This window comes from Marmota marmota, unplaced genomic scaffold (assembly GCF_001458135.2).
Source record: "Marmota marmota marmota unplaced genomic scaffold, marMar, whole genome shotgun sequence".
NCBI lineage: Eukaryota > Metazoa > Chordata > Mammalia > Rodentia > Sciuridae > Marmota > Marmota marmota.
The window spans coordinates 2,268,156-2,277,043 of NW_026000019.1; the positions used below are offsets into that span (position 1 = coordinate 2,268,156).

The 8,888-nt window shown below is 35.2% G+C and overlaps 1 pseudogene; it reads right to left on the minus strand.

Annotated features, from left to right (window-relative positions):
- Nucleotides 1–6,742: 6,742 nt before the first annotated feature.
- On the minus strand, nt 6,743–7,170 carry LOC107147198 (annotated as a pseudogene).
- Between the last annotated feature and the right edge of the window lie 1,718 nt (nt 7,171–8,888).

The following is an 8,888-nucleotide window of genomic DNA, read 5'->3' on the forward strand; positions in this document are numbered from 1 at the left end:
AATCTTGTCTACTTCATAAGTTCTTAAGACGATCAAACAAGAAAATATATATGAACAAATTTATAAAAGTAAAAAGCATAATAAAAATGCTAGTAAAGGCTAAATTTGAGAAAAACTCAATATATTTTCCAAATGTATTTTACATGAATTGTTTTACTAATTCTCACAACAGTCCAAATCAAGTTTACTTTCATAATTCTATGTCCACACAGATATACCAAGGACATGTAAGCAATAAATAGTTGCCTTGCAATTCATAGCAAAAAGTCCCTTATCTAGTCCCAGAAACATAGTGACAAAAAAAAAGTTGACATAGAATTTGAGATTAGAACAAAAATTGTGAATTTAAAAATGCATTATTCTTAAGTTTAAATCTGGGTTCTTTATATAGTCAGCTACACTGCCTTGGAAATGCTACTTGTCGGGGGAAAACAATACCCCCCATGGTTAGAAATTAAAACATATGCTTGTTACAAAAGGTAGATGAACAGGAGAAAAATAAACTCATCAACATGTATATTATATATATATATATTATATATACACCATACATGGGAGACACCCACGGAATGAGTGGTTCCCAAAGAAGCAGCTATGAATTTCAACTTACAGAGCATGTTCAACAAAAAACGCTAAAACTTTAGGAAAATGACAAGATGTTTAAAAGCAACTTTGAATTCCTACAAGAAATACCCTATGGAAAAGGAAAACAAATCTCAGGTAAAATTAAATGAATAAGAACTTCTTAATATGAATTCCTGTGGGTTATCTCAAGACTGAAGAGGGTTCTAGAGCTTTCTTCAGTCATTAACCTTCATTCTTTCTAATAGGGATAGAGGGTTGGCATGCTATCACTAGTCTTTGTAAATCTGTGTGCTGTTTTTAGGCACATAGAAGAAGGATAGAGAGCTCCTCTGAATCTGCTGCTTCTTAAATGTCTTCAGCTCAATTCTTCATATTTTTATGAGGTATATTTTGGTTCCCCATAACCTCAAATAATGCAAGTGAAAATAACTGATTCATTAGGTGAATAAATCAATAAATTTACTATTTTTAAATATATAAAAGATAAAAATTTTGCATATCTGCAGAAAAAGTACAACTGATTCATAGATGACAGATGTGATGTTAATTATAAAATGTTGTTTGGATTTAGTGTAAGGATAGTTTGTGACTTAAAGGCTGCCAAAACAAACCACATGAAATTAGGATGTGAAAACAAATTGAGGAAGACACATTTTACTATTTATTTTGGTTCATGGTTTTAGTCCATGGTTGCTTAGCCCAGTGGTTTCCTGGTCTGTAGGAGCAAAGTACATTATGGCAGGAGAATGTGGCAGAGGAGCTATGTACCTCATTACAACTGGGAAGCAAAGAAAATGGAGTCCCAATATCCCCGTCCAGGGGATTCATCAGTGATCTAAGTCTCTCTTACCAGGCTATATGTCTTCTACCTCCCAAAAGCACCACAGTCTGGTGACCAAGCCTTTAACCATGGACCTCTGGCAGATACCTATTCACACCATCGCAGTGTTGGACACTCTAATTACATACAAGTTCTTGTTTACAATTATGTGATTTACTTAATGAATTGTTACTCTACTTCCACAAACTTATTTAAGTAAATTTTACAAACTATTCTCCTAGAGTCCCTCAAGCTAGTAAATCAATCCCCCAAATAATTCTTTATATGATATTTCGCTAATTGCTTGGCTGAATTCCTTCATTCCTCTTCCTTACCATTTGCACCAACTAAAAGCAAACTCAGCTTCAAAGATTTTCACATTTTCAGAAAGAGCAAAAAGATTGTATTTCCCATCTTGATGAAGAGTTCACAAGCCTGTGAGAACTGAAGAGCTGAGAACAAAGCCCTGCTGTTTTGAAAATTGTGTATGAACCCCAAACAAGGTATGCCATCTGATCTTGTCTGCTATAGTGTTTGGTGCAGCTTGGTATAATCCTTGAGTTCCTTTTGTAACCCTTTCTTTCACATTGCTGCACAACACTGATGTTATTATCATGCATTCTTACACAATACATATAGCAGGGGTAAAGAAATGAGTAAACACTGAGTTGAGCACCGAATATCGTATCCTTTCATTAGAAATCCCAAGAAGGCCTGTGGCACCCACAGAAAAATGAAGATAATAAAGGCATCTATTTGCAGATCAATATCCCATATTTGAATTAGATGTATATGATGTTCCTAATGATCCTGATTCAGATGACAAATTCAGTGAGGAGGAAGCACAGAAATTGGATTGACTTTTCATAAGCCAATGTAGCATTTCCTCATTAAAATGTCAAACATACTATACCCAGCTTCCAAAGAATGCTGTTATTTGTTTGTGGATTTCACTTCAACAGTGTTACTAGTTTTAGGCTTACAATAAAACTGCAACAGTGGGAGATGGAACATTATCACCCAATATAGATTTCAAAAAGCCTCTACAAATATCATTAGTTGCTAGAGGCACATTACCCAGGTCTTACTGGGTTTTATATCACTCTGAAGGGGAAAGTAATATGTTTTATATGTCTATTAAAATCTCATTTCCAAAAGAAAGTTTTCAGAATAAACATACCTAAATTAACAGATCTCTTTGAATTACCATATGTATGTTTCTGTTCTACTGACATTGAAAACATACACGTGGAAAGTGGTAAGGATCTAGAATGATACAAAAGCCCCAAATCTACCTATGCTAATAATTCAAAACACTGAGCTACAGCATCACTGCCAGTGTTACGAGGACTCATAGGAGGCTATTTGGGATGTGTAAGTTTGTGTAGCTTATGCACACGCACAGGCATAAACTATATTCAGAGAATGTGAGCTTCTCCTTTAGCTCTGAGGGCAGAGGGGGAACTGTGTATCCGTTAGTTGTATGAGTGGTTTAACAGGGCAGGTATTTGCTCAGCTGCTTGAGTATAGCAATTCAGATTCCAGATCATTATCCTGATTCCCAGTCTTGGCACTTCAATCTGTTGATTAGAATAAAACCAATATGAAAATGGGGAAACCACGAGAAATCACAGCGGGAAGATTCTTATTCTCTCTTCTATTATAATAAACCTAGATTCAATAGCACTTCCTTAAGAGAAATAAGACAAGCAGTGACAAGTCTCCTGGGAGAAATAAAAGACATCCAGTTGGAACAATCACGAATGACTTTCACAGTCTTACTAATGATCAAGGGTGCTACATTAAGCCATTATGGGGTGGGGGTGATTTCTTAGGCAGAAAATAATGTAAGATGGGAGGGAAGCAAAAAAGGACCCGGAAACAAAGAAGTAAGGGTGACTCCTGGGTTTGGGTGAGCTACATAGGCCTAACTGATATGGAGATTATCCAGGTGTTTTCATAATAATGGAGGAATAACATCAGTTTCAGTCTCTCAATCTTTCTTCCCTCCTTTGTTACCTCTGTTATTTACTTCATTTTTTTAAGCTTTACTTTGTTTATCTTTATGTGGTACTGAATATCAAACCCAGGGTCTCGCACGTGCAAGGCGAGCACTCTGCCGCTGAGCCACAACTCCAGCCACCTCATCCGTTTTTGCTATGAGAAATCTACGTTCATTCTCCCTTTTGGAAACTGTGCAACATGACTGGTCACCTGAGGAGAATTAGAGCCCCTCTGTGGTCTAGGTAAATGCTTTTGACGTGTGACACCCAGCTCCAGCAGGATCCTCTATGGGCTCTTGTCAGGCTGCCACCTCAGGGGCATGCTGCCTATCTGAAAATATTGAGAAATGTTTTTTCTAAGGCCTGGAGACAATAATACTTTATATATGCACTTTCATGTATCACATGATACAGTATCTTTCTTACTCTTCACAATGACTTTGTAAAAATAGTTATTATTTGGAGTTTTTATTAGTGATCAAATTGAAATTAAGTCCCAGGAGAACATTACAAAAATAAGCTGCAAGCATGGGTTTTTGTATTCATTCCATAAAAACAGTTGACAGTTTGCTCAAGCAAAATTTTCTTTAAGTTCCATAAAAGAATCCTATTTTTAAGTAAATAGTCACAGATACATTCCTTTTCTTTCTCCTATGCCAATTGTTATTCAATTCCTTTCATCTTTGATGCCTCTTTCCTTGCACAAATGCTGTTTCATTTTCACTAATGAAGAATAAGTTCCTTTTTGCAGTTTTCAGAACTTTCACATTTCTTAATACAGTGTATATCCAGTTATGTATGCTGTCATTTGATCATTTTTATTATTGTTGTTTTGTTTACAGAGGAATTTTGACACTTTGCATAAAAATAATCTCAGTGTGCATACAAAAACAATGCAAAGTCATTAGGAGGAATGGCTCGGTGTGCCTGTGTATGACAACAAAGATTTAATTGTGTTCCAATTTTTGCAGGCTAGCAGAGTGAATATTCATCTGCAAGAATCCCTTTTATAACTGCTTCCCATTAACCACATCAAACATCCAATATAGCATCTTTTTGTTATAGTAGTATTATTTCACACATAAAAAGCAACAGTTGTATTAAAATTCATGCCCCCTATGTTAAAGATGATCCCACATCTATAATTTTATTATCAAAAGGCATTGGTGTCTAATGGCTTTTAGATAATTACATTTCCAACACAATTACACTTATCAGCATAACAACCTATTCTGAAAAATAGTAAAGAGGCAATATTTACATCAATGGTGCTTTGAAACTAACATTTTCCTTCAGGGATACACAGCCACAGTTTCTAGTCTTTTCTCTTGACAGGTTATAAATATTCTCAGAAGTAACAGTTTTGATGTTTCCTTAAAAACTGGGGGTAGAAAAAAAAGGGAAAGAATACTGGGGCTACATGTATTTTCGCATAAATTTTGCTATCACATTTGACAGTTTAATTATATTGTTGTTATTTGCATTTCTCGTGTTACTTCTTACTTTAGAGTCCTAGCTAATGGCTTTCCATAAAGTGATACTTCATAGTGGCTTTTGCTGAATGAAATCTTATCTTAGTTTCTTGTTATGCTAGATAAATTCAATCAACAACAACCATATGTTAAGAACTTTGAAGTTTGTTTGTTAGAATCAACAATTTCTGAAAGCCTCTATTCTTGGTTATACATAATACATGTCTGCAAATCAAAGAGCATTCCATAACAGAAAGGGAATTTAGAGAAATGACTATGAAAATGTACTGGGGAAAAAGAATAAATTGTGTTCATATGTCAATACAATTTGGAAAATGCTCATACACAATTCTCCCTCCAGCATCAATTATCTAAGAATTAGAAACATTTCTACTATGCCTCATCTCCTCCAACTTTTCCACACTAGAATCCAAAGGTAATTTGATAAAAGCATAAATTATTTGAATATTGTTTTGTGCTGTTTCATAAATGTTGATTGCTGTCAGGCTCTAATTAATATGAAACATATTATTTTAGACCTATTAAGGGATGAGTAGAATAAACCTAAGTATCAGGAGGAACAAAGAAAAATCTGATGTGCACTAGCAATATTGCATTTTCTAATTTCCCACTACCATCAGCTCTGCTAATTGCATTCTCTCTGTGCCTTGCTACATTTTTGTGATGCTGAGAAAAACAGAACAGCTTAATAGGAGGCCTTCTGGGTCCTTTCTGAGTTCTAGAACTTAAGCATGCATTTAGTACCACTTGGAGGACTTGTGAAAACACATATATTCCTGGTTCTATCCCCAGAATTTCTGAATCAGGGGTGGGGCTCAAGTATCTGTATTTCTATCAAATTTCCAGAAGATAAGGTTGCTGCTGGGTGGAGACTGCTGCCTGAGAGAAATCTCATGAAGAAATTAGACTCTTCCTAAGAGCAGCTTGGCCAATTTCCTGTTTCTAGCATACTAACTAGATAATTTTCAACAATTTTGTATTCTCCCTTCCCTTAAAATGACTCCAAGGGAAACGGAGAAATTACAAATTGGTCCTACTTATTTAAGAGCTGAGAATAAGTAAAAAGGCAATTCCCTTCTTCTGGGCAGGAAGGGAAAAGAGAGAAAGAGAAAATGAAATAAAGAAATATGTTTTAAGAATTTTAGACAGAAAGATGTCTCAGATACTAATGACAGCAAAAGAAATGCACTTTTCTTTTTTCTTCTGAAAAGAGGACTTAAGGAGAGGACATCAGAATCTGTCAATTCTAATGATTTTACAAATCAGATCTATTGTCCTCACATAATTTTTCTTTTAATTCTCAGCTGCCACACATAAGTGTTCAATTAGGATAATTTGTTGATAGGCTCATTAGTAATTTCATTTGGGGACCTCTGATTGAGTTCCTTACTCTAATTAAAAGAAAAATTCCTACAAATCTTATTTCATATGAATGCTCCCATCAATGAATAATTATAATGCTAATCAATTTTAAATAGAACATTTTTAAGTTGAAAACACTTCACAGAACCCTTTCTGACTGAATCAGACAAAATTTTTCTATGTTCATCTACGAATACACCACCAGAGAAACTCCACATCGTGTACAACCTTAAGAGTGGGATCCTAATAAGTTATACTCAATGTATGCATAATATGTCAAAATACACTCCACTGTCATATATATCTAAAAAGAACAAGTAAAAACCAAAACCAAACCTTGTTTACTTTTGGTGGAATAATTCAAACAAAGGCATTCTAACTACAGCAAATATGTACTGCCTGTTATAAATATTCTGCAATCTCACCTTAAAATTTTATTTCAGATTTTTTTATAGTGAAAGCAAACTGGATATTTAGAGTTAGCCAGCTGGACTCCAGATGATACCAATTTTGTTGGCAACATCCAAAGCATCATAATCAGAAGCCAGTTGAACATATGCCTTCTCTCATCAGGTCTTATCTGGGTATTGGCCTTAACCACATCAATGTCAGAAAGCCTCTTCACAGACTGTTGCATCCGGGTGCTGTCTTCTCTCTTTTTCAGGCTGATCCAGTGCTCAAGCAGAACTTGATGATGGCATAGTGGTCTGCCTTGTTTCTCCTGGAGTTGCTCTTTTGGGGGTATTTGGGCACCTCCAGAACCACAGTGCCCCCTGGGCCACCAGAAGATGGGTGACATGCAGATTTTCTTTTTGTGGCTATGGATGCACTCCAACACTGCCTTCTTAGCCTTCAAAGCCTTAGCTTTGATATCAGGAGGAGCTTCCTTCTTTGCTTTTAGTGTCATGTTGGTAAAAAGCGTCTCCATTTTTCAGACAGTATTAAAAATATTTAAAACATGTAGACTTGTAGTAGGTTCTCACAAAATCCAGAGCTTTCTACTGTGAGCTGACTCTTTTTCTAAGCCACAGTAATTTCTCAGACCAAAGCAATAAAATGGAAGATTGCTCTATCCACCTGTTGGCTGTTTATTTGCTTAGAATCACCCATATTTGGCACAGTGCAAAGAATGAAAGATGCAATCTTGCACTTAAAAGCTGACAGTCCAGATGGGAAAATGACTAGATAGCTACATCAAGTCAGAAGGGATAAATGAGCCTCTACTGCATAGAAATTAGAGTAGGAAACACTGATGTGAGTAGCAAGCGAACTTCAGTCTTAATGTGGATAAATTAATAATGTAAGCTGCAAGGACTTCACTGGCAAAGTGTGTCTGAGGTGGGACAATATCCTGTGAGTTCAAAAGCTCAGCATTTTAAGAGGGCTAGACTAGGGATCCAGTGTTGGTTTCCATCCTTTTACCTCATTGGAGATATGGAATAGAATGTGACTTCTAAATTTGTTATTTTTCAAGTTACAAGGTATTAATAGTTAAAAAGAATTAAGTGGCAGATAGAATTGCCCATGTATGTGAGGCAAATTGAGGTCTTAACAAATTCAGCTATTTCTTTGTGGCTTAAAATAATAACAATAAATATTAGATATTTTAAAATGGTCTCTCTCTGGTTGAAATTAAGTAAGTTTGTGTTTCTCTCTTGTTAATTACCTAGCTATATTCTTCTGCAAACCCTGTGCTTACAGACTTTACAGGGCTTTTGTTGGTGTGTTTCTGTCCTTTTGGAGTGTTTTTATGTCTTAATTATTCTTGTTTTGGGCAAGGTAGTATCTATTTATGTTGCAAAGATTAAAACAGATTGTATATAAAATGTATGTTGCTAGCTAAAACTTTATATCCAGATATATCACTGTGTATTATCAAAATGCAAACACTTTTCTGGGCCCATAAGTGTGGTCTATATGTGTGTGAAGATAATATTGCAACTCTCACATTCGATGATATTAAAGCAGCAGCTGCTAGTCTGTGTTTCTGAGTTTCTGGCAGTTTCCATAAAGATGAAGAAGTCCAAATAAACCATTGGATATTTTTCACAGAAGTGTTTTGCAGATGTTGGCAAAGAGATTGAGTCCCTTGAAAGGGACAAATGTGCATTTTAAAGTGTATATAGAAAGATGAGGCCTCAGGCAGGCACAGCAATGGGACAGTTTTCAAAGGAATAACATTTCTATTTGTTCTGCCAAATCCAAAGAGAAAAAAAAAAGAGTAAAATAGACCCAGTAAATAAATTTTGCTCAACTGATGGTCTTCAAACAACTCTTCTATATGATACGCATACTTTGTCTAGAAGAAAATACACAATAGCATAGAGAGAAACAATATGTACCTACACACTGGAATTTCAAAAACAGAATCTGCTTAAAATAGATGAGGCAATGCTCATAACTCTAAGCAACTCATAACAAGGCATATTTTATAAATTATAAATCTTCAAATAAATGTATTTACAGAATATGGAAAGATTGTGCATAGTTTCATTTGTATAAAAATACAGAATCTGAAGTTAGGACAAAAATATTTATTATTAAATGTTGCTGCAAACTTTGGTCATGTAAATAGTTCTAATATAGCACCACATTGAATATGAATTTAGTTAACCTAAAATGGTA